The sequence below is a fragment of the Megalobrama amblycephala genome, linkage group LG7, assembly GCF_018812025.1.
Source record: "Megalobrama amblycephala isolate DHTTF-2021 linkage group LG7, ASM1881202v1, whole genome shotgun sequence".
Taxonomy (NCBI): Eukaryota; Metazoa; Chordata; class Actinopteri; order Cypriniformes; family Xenocyprididae; genus Megalobrama; species Megalobrama amblycephala.
In genome coordinates this window covers 37,362,127-37,381,683 of record NC_063050.1, presented here as the reverse complement: position 1 = coordinate 37,381,683, position 19,557 = coordinate 37,362,127, and positions in this window count along the sequence as shown.

Below are 19,557 nucleotides of genomic sequence, written 5' to 3'. Positions count from 1 at the left end.
GTCCTCATATTAGAAAACTCCTCACAGGCGTCAGTTTCTCGACATCAGATGAATTTCAGCAAACAACAGCGCCTCCAAGCGGTCTGTTAAATCTTCTGATCATCCGTCATGCTGCTGGAGATGATTATCTGGGCTATGGAGATGTGTATAATTAAGAAGCTTTAATGCGAAAGTAATTTTGAGGAGCTGTAAAATAAGCATTTATGACTGACACTGTAACTCTGCCAGCGTGGAGATGATAGTACAGTTTTAAGAGAGATACAGATAGGCAGGAACTCTTTGATGGAAATAATGAGTTATTTCTTTCCAAAGGAACTCAGCTGGGATTTGGATTTGCACAAATAGCTAATGCATAACGTACAGTCAGATTGTCATTAAGACAAAATAAACCCTGACTGGGTGAACAGGGAGGTTTGTTGGGGTGTATTGTGTATGCCCTGCTGACTTATACCACTTATCACATGGCTACTTACCAAATAAATGAATAAATTGACATGAAGTATTGAATTATTTTATTAGCTTATGACAGAACAAGAGCAAAACATATAGCTTTTCCACATGAGCAGTCATTTACAGTACATCTCTGCCCTGGACAACAGTTATCATTTTCAAATATTTGCCTGACTGACCAATCAGAAACAAGTATTTCAGAGAGAATAATAAATACTACAGACAGCTTTAAAGGAATAGTTCTCACACACACACACACACATAAAGAAAATTCTGTCATCATTTACTCACACTCATGTCAGTCATGTCTGACTTTCTTTCCATGCAAACTTGGTTTTGTCCATACAGTGAAAGTCAGAGGGGTCCAACACAACACTGGACACCATTGACTTTCACGGTATGGACAAGAAACAAACAAACTCTGAGACATTTTTTGGAAATATATTTCTGTGTATTCCACAGAAGAAGGAAACAGGTTTAGAAAGACATATGCATGAGTAAAGGTGACAGAATTTTCATTTCTGAGTCAGCTATTTCTTTAAGATCTTAAAATGGAAGATTTGTAGTTTTCTTTGGTTTACAACATGTCTCTGTCTCTCTCACTCTGTCTTTCTCTCAGATGGAGTGATTTGTGTTCCATTCATCAATCAGCACGTCACAGCAGGAGGATGATGGGTGTCGGACTATACCACTCCCTTTCTTCCTCCTTGACCTTACACGCTAAACACATCTATTACTTAAAATCAGTGCGCGTGTGTGTGCTTCTATCAGAGAGGAGGACAGAGGTAATGATATTGTGCCATTTTGAGAAATGAAATGATGGTTGCCAGGATATGACATGATGAGCATCTGCCGATTCTGCCGGCAGCCAACCAATAATTGTTCTCTTTTCATCTCTGTCTCACTTTCTCTTTCTCAGCAACATTATTCTGCGAATGATGTCTGGAATGAGATGGGCCTTGGCTTGTTTGATTTTGTGCTGCGACTATCAAACTCTTTAAAAGATTTAAACCTCACTCATCCCTCCCAAATCCCACCTCACACTACTCAGCGTGGAATAACGGTGTTGTTCAAATATGATGTGAGAACAATGAGATTGAAGTTAAAGTTTACTGACACTAAGCCTTACCAATTCTCTGTTAAATGGGCTATTACACACACAACAGCCAGCGAGTGTTTGACCGGGTAAGACTTCATTACAGATTTCATTCTCGCCCAAGGTGTAGGATCTGTATAGCTGTCATTGATTGCATGAATGTGCGGGTTAATTGGCTTTTGGAGTGGGTTCTCTGTGATTTCGCTCGGCATAAGTGAGATGTTGATGAATAGCGAATCCTCTTTTGGATGCATGCTGGTGTAGGCATGAGTGTTAAGGTGAGAGTGTGGGTGATCTTCATGCTCAATATGACTGTTGCACCATTGTGATTCCTACAGAGAGACCCTGAACACAACAATTAGCTGAATTATTCTTAGTCAATAATGAATGTAACCAATTATTAACTTTTAGCTCAAGGTCATCTGCCATCTCGCAAACATGCCATGTTACTTTTTAAAAAAGATGGTAAGTTTTTATACGAGATGATTCGACACTTTCCCTTTCAAGTGGTCTTCATTATTTGAAAGGCTTGAGTTTCTGGCTGTAAATGTAAGAATATAACCAGGTTATTCCTACACTTTGGTGGATTTGGGAGTGAGCAGTTTTGTTGAAAAAAATTACAATTACTATTATGTTTTAGTCTTATCATCAGTGTCTGTCTATCAGAAAAACTGGTCATGCTCAGGCTATATAACCTAATAATCCTTATACTTCAAGTGTTCTAGGAAATTTGTCCACCCTGTTACATTACATTTTTACAATGCAATGTGTAACAGGGTGGGTGTTTTGAAGCCCATTACTAACTAGGAAAGAACAACATGATTAAAAAGTAAGTTCAAAGCAATGAAATTAACATATTCAAGGTCCAGAAAAGAAGTAAAAGACATCGTTAAAATAGTCAACGTGACTACAGTGGTTCAACCTTAATGTTATGAAGCGACGAGAGGAGACTTTTTGTGTTCAAAAACAAAACAAAAATAATGAATTTATTCAACAATTTCTTCTGTACCCTGTCAGTCTCCTACGCTGTTTACGTTGAAGACACATTGTAGAGCTTCCAGGTTCTACGTCAGAACACCGGCTCATTACTCGTTGCTTCATAACATTAAGGTTGAACCACTGTAGTCACGTTGACTTTTAACAATGTCTTTACTACTTTTCTGTACCTTAAATGTGGTAATTTCATTGCTTTCTATGGGAGATTAAAAAAAAAAAACTCTTGGATTTCGTCAAAAATATCTTAATTTGTGTTCTTAAGATAAATGAAGGTTTTACGGGTTTGGAATGACATAAGGGTGAGTAATTAATAACAGAAATTTAATTTCCAGGCGTACTAACCCTTTAACTAAACATTTAGGAAGAATTTTAATAGATATAAAAAAACATTTTATTACATTAAAAACATTGATATTGTTCATTGAAACTTACTGTATTACGTAGAAGAGTATTGTGAGAATGAGATCGATTGAGCGAGTTTCATTCAGATTTAGCATTTTCCTTCAGGTCAGTCCTATGTTCGTAATAAAAAATCAGTTTAAATGTCCGATGTATTATCTTGTCCTTTTAACGGTTAAGGGGTTTTCCCGTGACTGACAGTGCTAGTCAAAGCATTTGTCAGTTGCGTCTTGTTCCGTGTTCACAACAATTCAGACTTTTCAATGTAAAAGTCTTGGCTACTGACTCACACACTCATAAAGACAGTCTTTGCGGCCATCTAATGACATAATAATGTAACTTCTGTTCCTGTTCATGGTCAGGGACCGTTTTTTTCTGGTGGAAGGAAGTCTTTTAGTGAAAGTTTACTTCATGAAAGTTGCATTGATACATATTTTTTGCTTTAATATTTGTATTGTGTGGTAACAGTTTTCTAAAAAAGTAAAAAGGTACTCAAGGTAACACCCCCCCCCCCTTTTTTTTATGTAAAATAGCCTATTGTTGCATGCGCGGGACATAAAATTTATCAAACTGCAGGAAAGGCCTGTGTGTGTGTGTGTGTGTGTGTGTGTGTTGGTCCAGATTTTTAATGTTATTCTTTAATGAAGTGACTCCAGCTTTGAGTCTCCTAGAGACTTCAATGCTGACATGACAATAAATATATATAGAGAGGCAGTCAGCTTCAGGGAGAAACGCTACTCTGCGATTACAGCCACAGCTGTAACAAACAAGAAGGAACAATCCATCAAGCGTCAACGCCTCTCCAGATTTTAATTAATTACACTAACTTAGGACAAGGTCAGGGGCGCGCCGCGGGAGCAGCAGGGGAATGGATCGATTCGAGCATGCGCGACCCCGAGATGCAGAGCTTTGGGCTGAAGTCATTAAGAAGTTTGAGTCCTTTTGTGTCCAGCTTTTGTTCCGGGTGCCTCACCATTTAATTATCCCACGTAGGCATGGAGGTGAATTAAATGCACCCGCATAATACAAACATATTCATCGAGTTTAACATCTCCATTATGTTGAAACAATGCACTTTTTGCGTCCAGATCCTGTGCGCTGCAGGGAAGACAGAGCGAAGGGGAGGCAGGAAGAGCGCGTGAAATACATTTTTCAAGCTATTGGAACTCTAAGCAATCGACTTAATGGAAATACGATTCTTATCTTTGGCCCATGGAGACTCGCTTTTTAATTTACTCATAGATCATCGTGCTACGCGGCCTATCCCTATTTACTCCTATTGCTAAGTACAGTAATAATGTAAAAGATTCCTTCATGATACACCGCTGAATTAAACGGAAGAAACATTCAGTTATGGCACGCATTGTGGACGTTTTGGATTTCGCATTAGAGCGGATATTAAAGTTACAGTGCAAATTATTTAACTGTGTTTAGCAACGAGTTACAAACAAAAATGTAAAACAGTTCAATGTGACATATTAATCCATATTTTGAACTGTAAGTGAAGGAAAAATTTGACTTTGAAAAAGATATACAGTGCCCCAAACAGTTCATAGTTCATGCAAATGAAATATTTGTGCTTATTGACACTTTAAAGGGTTAGTTCACCCAAAAATGAAAATGATATCATTAATTACTCACCCTCATGTCATTCCACACCCGTAAGACCTTTGTTCATCTTCCAAACACAAATTAAGATATCTTGATAAAATCTGATGGCTCAGTGAGACCTCCATTGCCAGCAAGTCAATTTCCTTTTTCAATGCCCAGAAAGCTACTAAAAACATATTTAAAGGATTAGTCCACTTTTAAATACACTTTTCCTGATAAATTTACTCACCCCCATGTCATCCAAGATGTTCATGTCTTTCTTTCAAACAAAATATTGCCTTGAACGTACTTTCCGCTTCCGCATTCTTCATAACGCTTACGCTGAATGTTCTATGCCTTCCCTATTCAAGTTACAGAAAAAAACTAAACTGGCGCCGCGTTCGTTCCGTAAGTAGAATAGGGAAAGTGTAGAGCGTTATGAATTCAGCGTAAGCGTTATGAATTTGTATTTTTGGTTGTATTTGAATTTTTTTCGAAAATGACCGATCAATTCGCTAGATAAGACCCTTATTACTCATCTGGTATTGTTTAAAGCCCTTGAAGCTGCACTGAAACTGTAATATGGACCTTCAATCTGTTGGTAGCCATTGAAATCCACTGTAAAGAGAAAAATCGTCTCAGGTTACGTATGTAACCATGGTTCCCTGAGAACAGGGAACGAGACTCTGCGCTGACTGCGCTAGGGGAACGTCCTCCGTGACCCGTGCTCGAAATGCCAAAAATCACCACACTCCAATCCTATTGGCCGGCGACAGCCTATCACGTCAAACGGCGCGAACCGTGACGTATAAAGGGAGCGCCTGGGGAAACAGCCGACATCTTCTTGTCTTTGAACGGCTGTAGCAGACATCCCGCAGCATGGCATGAAAGCGCAGAGTCTCGTTCCCTGTTCTCAGGGAACCATGGTTACATACGTAACCTGAGACGTTCCCTTTCGAAAGGGAACTTCTACTCTGCGCTGACTGCACTAGGGGAACGATATACCCACGCCGCCATGCTAGAGGAGAATGCCAGTCCAAATGTCTGGACACATATCCGGCAGTTCCAGGGAAAAACCGGGGGCAGAACTCTAAGGCTGTCAGTGACAGCATTCCCTACGGCCAACAGCCCAAGCTGAGCCTAAAAGAGGCCTTCCGCAAAAAGCCTACCAAGGCTGCTCGAGCATCTGGAACCAACAGCGAAGCTAAATCTGGCCTGGCCAACCTTGTCTGATATACAGAATCTCCAAGCGCAAACTCCAAAGAGGAGAGCAGGAAAGAGCGACTGCGAAAGGCAGGAAGCAACTCAAACCCACACGCAGAGATGGGCATCCTGGAGAGCGGAACTCAGCTAAACGCTATGGACCCTCGTATGAGGGGAGTACAACCACTCATCCAAGGATCTACTCAGCCGTTAACAAGGTGCTGAGGAGGCTGTGCGCTAAAGACCCCTGACCCAGGGGAGCACAAATCAGCCTGGGGGCCGGTCTAACGGGAGACTTTATAGAAGTCTACAACCAAACCAGCTTAGGGAGCTAAGCACAATTACGCAATTAACCCCGAAGGGAAGTACAAAGCTCAACCTAACAGACAGACCGTAAAGCGGGCACATAGTCATGGAGGCTGGGAAAAAGGGCCTGCAACATAACCAGAGTTCACCAGAGAACTGAATGCAGACGGCGGTAGCCCAGGATGGGCTGTAGGGCCACACCCTATTGCATATCAAGGTGGAGCAAACACCAAGACATAACAGCTGCAAGTGCCCACGAGACAGCCCGTCCAACACAAACCAACGAGCAGTGCACTCGGTGAAGTACCTTTCTACTCTTTAAGCAAGAGGAGTACAACATACGCCATCATGCGCTAAGGAAAGGCCCCATGGGCCTATAATCCCAGCAGGCACGTGGCATCAGCTCGTGGCAGTGTTATCAGGGTTCAGGCTGAACAGACCGACTACACAGGAGGTCATAGTCAACCCGAGACCTAGCCAGCCGGCGAAACCATCCCTTTTGCTGTCGAAGGTCAGCACGCTCCACAGGAGGCCTTTACGGCCTACCCGTCACACGCGACATCAGCCAGCGGCCACTAAAGTTCTAGGAGCAAAAATAGAACCCGTTAATTAGACAGGGAAAATATTTTAGCTCAACTAGAGCTAAAGGGAATAAACGCACAAAATACTCAGTAAAAACATCTTTTACTCTCAGCGAGAGGAGTATCAAGCTAAACTCCGACATGCTAGCAAAGGAAGGCCTGAAAGCGGCCTGTAACCTTAAAAGTGCGCGGCGATAGCTAGTGCATTTATTCAATCATGGAATGATGCCCGTACACGACCAGCATAGCTGGGCCAAGAGGAAGCTATAAGAGAAGCCTGGAGAGGCCTGCTGCTTAAAGAACCATGTGGCACCGGCCCGTGGTCATGACAGGGCCCTAGCTACAAGGAAGGGCCAGTATAACCTAAAATGACAAATTTAAGGGAACTAGCTACACAACCTGAGTCTAGGCATACACATTCCAGCAGGCAATGTAAATCATGCTAAACAGCGTGAGCGTAACCAGCATCGTAGACCAACAGCGCTGTATCCAAACAAGCTGCATACAGAGAGGCTAAAAACAAATAGCCAACAATCAAACAGCAATGAACCCCAGATGCTGTGGTGCAAACGACCGGGAGAGGTCGGGTAAACAAAATTCCCTACACTCATCCTGAGTGTGCGATCCAACAGGTGATGCACTCAGTGAAACACAAACCCTAACCGGGGAGTACAACAACAACACCGTATTCATATATAGAGGCCGGATAAAGCCTGCTATCATAAAAAACAGGTGTAACCTGTGGCAGCACAAGCACGCTCACATAACACGCCTGCATAAACATATGAAGGGGAAATATGGGCAAAAAACGGCCAGCAAGTTCCTCAGAAGGAGGCCAGAACTAGGAACTATACGACCGCAGGGGGATAGTCATAACGGGGGGATGTAAACATACACACACCTAACCTAGTTCTAGCCTAGCCGCTAGCTAAGGACTGTATGTAGACCAAGCTACACTCGGGCAACAAATTCCCAAACACACGGAGAAAGCAGCGCGAGCGACAGCATTAGGTGGCTGAAAAACCGGCCAACACATAACTGACAATAGCGAAAGCTAGTTCTAGCTATACACAGTATCAGCTGAGAAACTACACCAACGCTAAACAACAAAGCGGCCATAAAGAGCCTGCCTGTAACAGTCAGCCTAACATACAGTTATTTGCCCAAATAACCAGTTAGCACAGGCAGCACCCTCGAGTACTGACCGTGCGTGCTCCTCGCCCAGACAGAAAACGCACAAGTTGTGTGTGTCCTCCGGTGTCAGAAAACCTGGGACAAGGATCAGCACACTTCCTGAACGATTTAGCAGACATATTTTCTTTTGGCAGAGTGAAAAAGGCACGAGCAAAAGCAGTCGCGAAAAGACAAAAGGATGTCGGCTGTTTCCCCAGGCGCTCCCTTTATACATCACGGTTCGCGCCGTTTGATGTGATAGGCTGTCGCCGGCCAATAGGATTGGAGTGTGGTGATTTTTGGCATTTCGAGCACGGGTCACGGAGGACGTTCCCCTAGCGCAGTCAGCGCAGAGTAGAAGTTCCCTTTCGAAAGGGAACCTGGAATGTTTTCCTCAAAAACCTTCATTTCTTTTTGACTGACGAAAGACACAAGACATCTTGGACGACATGGGGGTGAGTAAATTTATCAGGAAAAGTGTATTTAAAAGTGGACTAATCCTTTAAAACAGTTCATGTTAGTACAGTGGTTCAACCTTAATATTATAAGGTGACGAGAATACTTTTTGTGCGCCAAAAAAACAAAATAACGACTTAATTCAACAATATCTAGTGATGGGCAATTTCAAAACACTGCTTCATAAAGCTTCGAAGCTTTACAAATCTTTTCTTTCGAATCAGTGGTTCGGCAAAGTCACGTGATTTCAGTAAATGAGGCTTCGTTACGAAGTGTTTGAAATTTCAATGGTTCACGTGACGTTGGCAGTTTCATACACGCTCCGAACCACTGATTCGTAAAGCTTCGAAGCTTCATGAAGCAGTGTTTTGAAATTGGCCATCACTATATATTGTTGAATAAATGTAAAAAAATAAATAAATAAAAATTTGGTGCACAAAAAGTATTCTCGTTGATTTAAGGTTGAACCGCTGTAGTGTTAATTTCATTGACGAATAATTTTCGTCAACGAAATTTTTTCACGGACGAAAACGAGACAATGACTAAATCCGATATCCGATGTAAACTCCCTTTATTATTGCATTATTATATTTATTTATTTGTTTATTTATCCTCTTGTACAGCACAATGGCCAACTACTGTTGTACTTATTGTGCTATATAAATCAAATTTTGATTGATTGATTGATTGACAAATAAAAATGCATTTTGAATGACTAAAACTATGACTAAACAACAAATAAAAACGAGACGAAAATGATAGAGAGGGACGATTTGGGAAGATATCCAGTCAGGACTGCTGTAATGTGTGAAAGATGTGCACATTTGAGGTGTAACGTGCTGATCTAACCGCAGGAAACACGGCACTGTTGCGCACTCTACAGGCTCGCCCAGCAGCACTTCAGACTGCTTCGCAATTAATGAATAGCACACATTCATGCCACGTGATTACTTATAAGCTAATGTTGATGAATTATGACAATGTTTACTACACAATGTTTATATGGTAGTATGTTTTAGATGGTTGTAAGAATGCATATTTTATCTCACTCATCTGAACTTAAATGAGCAGCCTGCTACAGTGCAGACTGTAGACATTTCAGAATAAAAGTCAAGGTGTATTTTGGGATGGTTTATAATTATTATTTTTTCCTAGTCATTATTGTTATTTTGTTTACACAATAAACTGTATTTAATTTAATTTAATTTCTATTTAATTCATAATAAACTACTATCTTCTGTCACAGGAAGGAAAGACTTAAGGCCCTGGTATACGAAATTGAAGAACGAACTGATGTGACATCATACCCATTTTATTATGATCAGACGCATTTCTTACGCTTTCTATAATAAATGCTTGCTGTTTTCTCATTTTTGTTGGGTTTATTTTGTTACTGTTAAGAAACATATTTTACATATTCATCTAACCGTCGCTCTCAGCAGTGTGGGTGGCGTCAGATGTTCGATTACAGTATATCGCTGGTCAGGCATTTCGAACTTTGTTTTACCCCTAAATGAAGAACGAAAAAGAACTTAGTTTGAAGTATACCGGGGCCTTAAGAACATTATTTGACACATTATTCTATATATTTTACAGGTATAAGGGTTATTATAGTTAACTAAACCTAAAACCAGTCAGCTTCAGGTTTAACCTAAAAAAATCTTCATTACTTGAAATAAACGTTAACTGAAATATAAAATATGATATATATATATATATATATATATATATATATATATATATATATATATAAAACGGATATATAAAAAATGTAAACTTATTTTATTTCATCTAGTTTTCAAGCTTTATCTTAACCTGATGTACAAAAAATAACTAAAACTTTTAACTAAAATTACAGTGAAAGCAGAAAAACTAAAAACCTATTCTAATCAAAATCTTATGATATTTAGTCAACTAAAACTAGACTAAAACTAAAACAATTTCCGAGCAAAACTAAAACTAAAACTAAATGGCATTTTAGTCAAAAGACAATGACTAAAACTACATCAAAATTTGCTGTCAAAATTAACACTGCTGTACTAACATGAACTGTTTTAATATGTTTTTAGTACCTTTATGGGCATTGAAAAAGGAAATGAACTTGCTGGCAATGGAGGCCTCACTGAGCCATCGGATTTGAAGATGAATGAAGGTCTTACGGGTGTGGAACGACATGAGGGTGAGTAATTAATGACAGAAATTTTCATTTTTGGGTGAACTAACCCTTTAAATTTGTTCCAAACCTGTATGACTTTCTTCATTCTTCTGTGGAACACAAAAGAATATATTTTGAAGAATGTTGGTAACCAAACAGTTTTGGTTAACACTGACTTTCATTGTATGGAGAAAAAAAAAAAAAACACAGACATTGCTCAAAATATCTTCTTTTATGTTCCACAGATGAAAGAAAGTCATACCATTTTGGAATGACATGACTCTGAGTAAATGATGATAGAATTTTCATTTTTGGGTGAACTATCCCTTTAAGGAAAGTAAGTTCATTCAGTGCCCATATTGGTAAAGCCAATATGCCAGCAAAGATTGAAATCTCTGAAACTCTCAATGTTACGTATAAATAACATATTTCAAAACAAAAATGATATCATAAACTGTGCTTCTTTAGCCCGAATAGTTTTCAGGCTAGTCTAGCTAATATTCATGCACAGTCAAGAGCAAATAAACGGTGATGCTTCTATGAACATTTAAGGACAGGTTCTACTACATTCATTCTTGTGATATCATTAAACAAATGACACTGGATGCTTTCATCTTTCATTCAAATGCAATGACATTCATACATTTTACATGTGGTGTAGGTGTCAATGTGTTTGTGGTCTTTGTGCAATGGGGTTTACTGAAGAGTTCATCGAATGATTATTTTAGCAGAGACTCAAGATGAAAATGCCTGAAGAGTCATAGAAAAGCAGACAGTATTTACTGTATGTAGTCAGAGAAGATCCTCTTTGGTAACACTGAAGATCTTATGCTGAATATGGAAGAGAGAGAGAGAGAAAAAAAAAGAGAGGAAGTCCTTTGATCCCACAGTATGAAGAGGTGGTGTGTAGGTGGGCCGTGGTAAAAAGAACAGTGTTGGCACACACAGTAACATACACAACATGAAGAAATCCAGGCAGTGCACACCAAGCACACTGTATTCACTGTGGCAATAATTCAATTTATGAATAAAGAATAAAAAAGTGGCTGTATCACGGTTAACCCCGGGCTTCCTCGAAGGTCAGACCAGGTAACTCTTACACAGAGAATATCAGAGAAGTGCACACTAACTAATGCATGTGGGGATTGTGTGGATCAGTTTGACCAAGACAAATGATAGATAGACATACTCTATAACTAATCAATATTGTATTGATTTCTGAGGGGAAGTTCAGGTGCAAGACAGCAGCGACATCAAATGTGAAATGCACCATTTAAAGACACATAATAGTGCAAGTCATTATGCAAAGTGCAAGACAGACACAGATTACAGAATGCAAATATAATGTTCAGCATATTTGAAATGAATTAGAAATTAATTAGACAGGCTCAACAGATTGCAGTGAATATAAATGTGGGCATGACAACCAGGAACATGTATTAACTGCAGGAAATGTGCCTGGCAAGTTTTTGTATGAGGTATTTTTGAAGCACAGGGCTCTGAGGTTTCTCGAAATACTCCTTTTATGTGGATTATTTGAAAGTATTATGAATCCCCACATCGATAACCACATTTTTAGAAGAAAACTATGTCCCGATGTGGATGTCCTCAGGCACACTGTATTATCTTCGAGAGTGTGTTTTGAACAGTATACGTATGAGACTTAAAATTCGCTTTTTCTTCACTAAGCAGTTGGAGTGTTGAGTTCCTCTGTGTGTCACGCCACACATTGAATACATAAATTCACATTTACAGCAGCACCTGAATACCGGCATCAATTTCATTTTTCATTTCTGACAAACCTCACTAAACCTATGATTTTTCAGCTCTGTGGAGCTTTAGATTGGGGAGACACCATCTCAGAAGTTCTTCATTTTACCCCTGATGTTTTGTAAAAGTCATTTTTAAGCTTGACTTCTACAGGTATGCGTGTATTTTATTGTTGAAGACTGCATGAAATAATTATTTTCTTTGTTGATGTTTGTCCTAGAAGTTATGGGTGAGACATATTTATGGGCTTGCTCTATATTTGAATAGCCAATAGCCTTTAGTTTATATCACAGCTTGGCTAAGCCACTTTCTACTGGAGGTATTATTTCCGAGAGCATTGTATATTTGTATACACTCTTGCCAACAAGATGAGTCATCAATATTTTGCGCCCATTTTCCCAGAAGAGAAAACGTGTAACATTTTGGATGTTTTCACAAATTTTAGATTTTCATGTGAGCATGAGCTGAGAATTCTGACTTACAGTAAGTATTTTATTTTATGGTATTTATACAAATCAAATTTTGGTAACACTTTAGTATGGGGAACAATTCTCACTTTTACCTAGTTGCTTATTAGCTTGCATGTTGGCTGTTTATAAGTATTTACACAAGCACCATATTCCACATCCCTTAAAGGTGCAATATGTAAGAATTTTACAGTAAAATATCCAAAAACCACCAGGCCAGTGTTATATATTTTGTTCACTTGAGTACTTACAATATCCCAAATGTTTCCAACTATTTGTAAATCGTGAGAAAATTGCAATTTTAACAAAGTCTCCGGGATGTGTGAGGAGTCACCTGTCAATGGCGTCATACCCACGTTAACCCTTGGTTTCTGGTTTTATTTTGTAGAAACCATGGAAACACCAAAGACGCTTTAATATATTACACGTTTTAATAGACAAGGGAACAACTGTTTTGATATATTTATAGACAGAAAACTAATTGTTGTTATGTAGCTCAACACGTTTAGTCTTATTGTTTAAATCTATTTTTCTTGAGAGTACCATGCTTTACCATGCCTCAGAGAAAAACACTATTTTGTGAAGTAGCTAACATAGCATAATGGAGAAAATTTTCACCATCATACAATACGTTTTAAAATTAATTGCATGCCATTTATCAACACAAGCTATCCAGCATTTAATATGATATTCTGAAATTGATCTGTCTTACTGCAGTGTGTCTCAAACAGCAGCCGCCGAGCGAATGCACAGAGTAACGTTATAACATCATTTTCAACACACTCAAATGTGTCTAATATGATAAACAGATCTGCGTTACCTCATACTCATGACCGGAAAAGCGGCTCCGGCGACTGTGGCAAAATAAAAGTTCCGCTGCTCGTAAGGCGTGTGTTGCGCAATCGCTCCAGCGGCCTCGTTCAGCTCCCACAACATTCAGTCCTGCTCTGCTTCATACTACAATAGCGTTAATAATCGCATCCATGAACATGATTTTTTCCCTAGTCCTATCCCTATTCTTGTGCACCGTCCGTTGAGGCGAAGACCACATGTCCCAAGATTCCATGCTCAAACTTGGAGTCATCAAGCTACACCTTTGTTTTGAATAGGCCTCTAGCGGACAGAATTCTTACATACTGCACCTTTAATTCTACCCATTACCTGAACTTAACCACCACAACAACTACTTTACTAACTATTAATAAGTAGTAAATAAGGAGTTTATTGAGGCAAAAGTCCTAGTTAATAGTGAATATGTGTTCCCCATACTAAAGTGTTGCCCTTTTTTTTTATATATGTGACCCTGGACAACAAAACTAGTCCTAAGGGTTAAAAATTGCAATTGATACATCATCTCTAAATAAGCTTTCCATTGATGTATCACTTGTTAGGATAGGACAATATTTGTCCGAGATACAACTATTTGAAAAATGTAATCTGAGGGTACCAAAAAAAATCAAAATATTGAGAAAATCGCCTTTAAAGTTGTCCAAATGAAGTCCTTAGCAATGCATTTACACTCACAAAAATAAATTTTTATATATTTATGGTAAGAAAATATCCTCATGAAACATGATCTCTACTTTATATCCTAATGATTTTTGGCATAAAAGAAAAATCGATAATCTTGTCCCATACTATGTATTGTTGGCTATTGCTGCATATACCCGTGCAACTTATGACTGGTTTTGTGGTCCAGGGTCACATATATTGTATGTTTCATGCCTTTTAGTCGAATATAGTAGATTAGAGTTGAGAGATAATATAGTTTACATTTTGCAAGGAATATTGTATATTACTCAAGTATGTATGCACATACAGTTGGACATACTCATGTAGCCAACTTTATATAAAGAGCAGGACGATAATATATAAAATTTAGAAAAAATTTAAATTTAGCAAAGAAATTTAAAAAATCAGGCAGTTGAGATTTGCTCTCACTTTATGCGAAAGTACTGTATGTACAGTATGCGGATAAAGTTGGATATAATATGTCTAAATGTATGGTATTATCTGTGTGATAATACAATTTACATTTTGCAACTAAACAATCACACAGCTGATATTTGCTATATGGTATATATTGCTTATTGCTTTAGTATACTGTATACATGCTGGGATGCACTAGTGGGTTGTAGTATGTATCTAATATATTTATTTCTGCTAAAGGTTCATATTGTCAACTTTGTAGGAACACACTAGCATTTAGATAGCCCCAAAGCATGTACTAAAAGCCAAAAAACTCAAATTTCATATGGACATTTCTCAGATACAATGCTTCTGTCAAAGCTTTTGTCAACATCATCTTCTCAAAGTCCCATAATCTGCAATTTGAGTGCATTTCATCCTTGTGCACACAATTTAAACTACTGCAGATGACCGTTTTAAGGTTCTTGCCAAGGGATCGGAATAAAGACAGTTTGCAGAACAAACTGTAAAAGAATTTCATACCTCAGGTCAGAAGCATTCCTCGACATCTACCGAAGAAAATGAGACTGAGTGAGAACCGTGGGGATAATTATGCTTTCAGGAATAGATTAAAACCCCGCATGCCACTGTAAATGCTCTCCAACACATGTAATTTCATAAAGTGATATGGCAGCATTATGGAACCCTAAATGCTTCTAAAGATGATAAACTGAAGGCGTTCTGCATCAGATGGAAGTTTAGGGGTATTTGACGTTTCTGGCGATATATGTTGGGTGGATTATAGGATGCTATGGATAGCTTGTGATGGATGATAAGAGGTGTTATCATGTAAATATGGTATAATAGTTTTTCAGCTTGAGTGTATAAGCTGGCTCGGCTATCTCTCTCTTATTGATATCGCGTCCTCTTCTCTACTTCCCTTGAAATGACAGGTTAAAAAAACAAGAACATGGCACAATAGAAGAGGTCATTTGCTATTCGCCAAAAATGCAATCCTTTTTTCTGTGTAAAAATGCTCGCTGCTACCTCACCTTCTCCCTCTCTCTGTCTCTCTCCCTCACTCACTCTTGTGTTGGTATGGATGAGTGGCCAGCCCATTTAAACTGCGTGAAGGACGCTGCACGCGTGAAAGGTGGCCTTGTTCTGCATGTAGCTTTTCTTTCTCTCAACCTGCTTTTATTTCATTCACTCTTTCATTCCGGCCCCTCTTCAACTGCCTCTAAAATAAGCCTTGAATTGGCATCAAAGAACATTAACACTGTTTTCCATTCTCTTCCTCCCTTTCTGTTCTCCTGGAAGAAGGGAGAAAAGGTAGAGAACATTATCGATGGAGGAGTAGTTCATTTTTGTAGAGCTAATCCTATAAAATAACATACTCTGAAATCCTGTTGCATGGACAGGACTTTATTATAATTAATAAGAAATTCACTTCTTGTGCTTCCTGCAAAAATCTTTTTTATTATTCGTAAATTCAATCAAGGTGGTAAATTTATTGCACTGTATTGTAAATTAAAAAAAAAAAAAATAATAATATTAGTAATTCTGGTTTAAAAAATGATCTTGCTCTCAGCAGGGGATAGATTGCAACAAAATGGTGTTTACCTTACTATAATGAAGAGAAATACAACAACAAAAAACTTCAAAAAAGAAAAAAATATTCGATTTTTTTCTTTCAATAATTTGGGTAACAGCAGTGCTTCCCACACATAGACTTTACTTGGGCGGGCCGCCCTGGTATAATAACGGCCGCCCAAGTATATTTGGAGACACATTTTTTGCTTTTATTATTTTTTTCCTCTTATACTTTTATATCTGCCCAATATAATGAAACCATCCGCGATCGATAAACTAATCATTTACTCCCGCTGACATTCCCACGAGCGCTGCATTTTGCAAAGTCACAAGAGGGCGCTGTTGTGCGTTCTACAAGCTCGCGCAACAGCGCTTCAGACTGCTTCAAAGTGATTCTCAATCAATGAAAAGCGCAGATTTATGCCAAGCGATTACTAATAAACTCAAGTTGATGAATTATTACAATGTCTACTTCATAGCCTTTATATAAAATGTTTTATACGGTTGTTTTATAATCTGAAGGATCAGCCTACAATAGTACAAACATTTCAAAATAAGAGTCCCGGTGTATTGCGGGCTTGTTTATAATTAAAAGTCACACGCTAAGTTTTTTTCTTTTTCTTTTGGGCATTATTGGTATTTTAGTTGCATAATAAATTATATTTAATTTGATTTCCATTTAATTCATAGTAAATTATTGTAGTCTCCCCCACAGGAAAAAAAAGACTAAGAACATTATTTGACATATATTATTCATTATATACATTTTACTATTAAAATCTGTGTCCCATTCACTGAGAGAGACACTAATGTAACCAGTAATGTAGAGAGAAAGCCATAACGTGAAAGAACTGACTGTACTATAAGCTAGTCTTATTATATACTTTATTATTTGTCACATACGGTGATAATGGTGCTCAAAAGCTTAATCAGGTTTAGCCTACAGACAGTTCGCATTTTACACATTCCTTTGAGCTGATTAATGCTCCATTTCTGCCAGAACTTCAGTACTTCTTCATGCTTGTGTTTAAACACAAATTAGCAAAAGGGCTTGCACTTACTCCTTCACTACACAGAGAGAGAGAGAGAGAGAAAAAGACAACTAGGAAAATGACTATTAAGGACCATTTCTCAGGCAATCTCAAGGAAACCACTGACATTTATATTTTAAAATCAGAAAAGGTAAGACATTTTTTTCAAAAGGTGAAGTATGTCATTTTAAAATACTTTCCCCTATCCCAATATGCAGAAGCAACTATAATTAAGTTCTTTGAATAAATAAAAATAATAAAAACTTTGAGCGTTTGATCTATTGCCCTGCCAGTGAATAACAGAGGGAATATATAGAAAACCTCTTTGAAAACATTCATGATTTCAATTAAATCCGGTTACATGATTTCGCAATTTAATTCGGTTACAAACTTGGTTATGTAGTTCTGGTCATTGAATCTGTTTGGACGGGCAGTATTCTGAGTGCTGATATAATAGCTGTCACACACGGTTGCAGCAATGAATGAAAAAGAGCGGGATCTAAATGCAGCCGTTGTTGTTTAATTTATAAAAAATGGATAATATAGATCAAAGTATATTAATAAATAAATATATATATATATATATATATATATATATATATATATATATATATATATATATATATATAGAAATCACAACAACAACAGAACAACCAATAACACATGCAAGATCAGATAATAAACCAAACTATTAAATACACAAGCAAACAAAGAATCTAAGAAACAAGACACAGGTGATACAACTCATCAATCAATGAAAAACCATGGAAACCAATGAACTCAGACAAAAGAAACTGATCTACAAACAGTGAAAACAAACTTACAGTGCATGCAACTCAAGCAAGCACAGCTGAGTAAGCAAGACATTACCCTGACAAGAGAGTTTGTATGCAAGACAGGCTGTGAGTCTGCATTAGTTGAGGGGATTTATTATATTTATTATTAGTTGAGGTGACCATTTTTATGAGTGAGTCTAACTCAACGTTTTCGAAGTAGTATCAGGTGCTTGGAAACATCATTTTGAGTAGTTCCACATTTTTGAGATGGGGTGGGGGGGTGGGGGGGTGGGGGCATAACACATTCTGGCTTGTGTAGTATTGCTTTTGAATATATAGGCTTTGATTACTTTAATGTTGGTAAATGTTCCTGGAAATTCTCTTGTATCCCATGTTACTAATGTTGCTACTTACACTGACCCCATTGTACTGTGACTACATTTAGCCAGTTAGTTAGGTGATCATAGATTGTAGATATGGGTGCTGCCATGAAGAAGAGTTTCTGTGCTGGGATGGTTACCAGTACTCCCTGTGACCCAACATAGGATAAGTGTGTAAAAAAAATAGATGGATTTTTGGATGGATTTGAAATTATGAACTTTTGTACTGCAGAATGGCAAACTCCCTTGAGAACAGTAAACCAGTTAATCTGAGCTGCTTTTCAGAAAATCTGTAATTTTGGATAGGAAATATGTACCCTGTTGCAAGGAAACAACATCAGCTATCCGCCATGGATCAGCTGTCCTCCACAACATCGTCCCAGTGATAATTCTATCCATAGATCATAAAATGAAATGATTTGCATTGTAAACAGTTTACAAAGTATTCTACCTTATATAGATTCAGATATCCACAGAAAATGCCATCTCTTAATGAAAAATCCACTAAAGTGCACCACAAAAGAATCTCTGTAATGCTACTGAAAGGTTGTTTATGGTCCTCTCAGGGTACATTTACATGACAACAATGTACTAACGCAAAAGACGTAAAAGATAACAACATTATCAAAAAAAAAAAAAAAAGATACCCGTTCACAGGGATCTGTGAAAACATTTAAAAAAAGTTGTATTATGCTGCCAGGCCAGTAGTTGGTGTGTAAAGAAACACTACGCGCATATAGACTGAACACATATTATGCATGCACATACATCACAGACAATAACAGTATTTTTTTTCAAAAACTTGCACTTTGAAACCTGTTTTCAAAAGTTTGCATTTTCAGGCCCAAATGAAAAACAGAAACTGAAAGTTTCAAATAATAGTTCTGAGAACAATGGTTCATAATAGCACACTAGCATTCTACTCCTCCACTCATTTAACTAAACTGCCAAGAATTAAGACCTGTGTGCATAAAATTAGATTCAAATACAAAATGTCAGTGTTTATTTCTGAGATGATGCATCTTGCTGAATTAAAAATGCAGTGTGACAACAATGTAGTATACTACTGTTTGAAATGTTTATTTTTGCATAATACATTCTGTTTCATATGCTATATAAAAATAGGCAGTATATATGTACTGCATAATACATAGTAAGCTAGCATTTCAATTATAATATGGCAATAATTTGTTGTGTGAAATTAGATGGCTGTGTAAATGCAATTTT